Here is a 524-nt window from a genome sequence, read left to right as displayed (position 1 = left end):
AGGCGCATGTTGCCGTTCCGCTGGCCATGCAGGCGAGGAACATTCTTTGAGGATGTAAGTCCCAGCAGGGCAGGCCCCAGGGTGCTATAGGACACCCCACAGGGAGAGATGGTCAGGACCTGCCCTCACACGGAGGGGGCTCAGTGTCCGAGGCAGGCACATTCCTGGATTTGTGGGGCAGCTCAGCTCCTCTGCCAGGGGAGGCAGGGATAGAACCATTCTTGGGCCCTGGGCCCACAATTGTTCGGCAGCCCTGGGGCCCAGCAGGAAGGAGAGGAGTTTGTAGAGAATTGTCCTGTCGTTTGAACTAGCCGAAACCTCTCCGGGCTCTGCAGCTGCCAGGCTGATTCCCAAAGCATGTGAGGGCCTGAGCCTGTCCCCTCTAACCCCCCTGACCCCCTGTCTGCAGGAGAACAGCAGCCTGAGGCGGGCCTCCATCGAGCTCTTTGGCCAGCTCAGCAAGTTTGTTTCCAAGAGGTCATCCCGCTTCGGGGCTGAGGTGGAGAAGAGCATGGGGACGCTGC

This window comes from Mauremys mutica, chromosome 11 (assembly GCF_020497125.1).
Source record: "Mauremys mutica isolate MM-2020 ecotype Southern chromosome 11, ASM2049712v1, whole genome shotgun sequence".
NCBI lineage: Eukaryota > Metazoa > Chordata > Testudines > Geoemydidae > Mauremys > Mauremys mutica.
The sequence above is the reverse complement of the archived record's forward strand: the minus strand, read 5'-3'. Positions refer to the sequence as shown.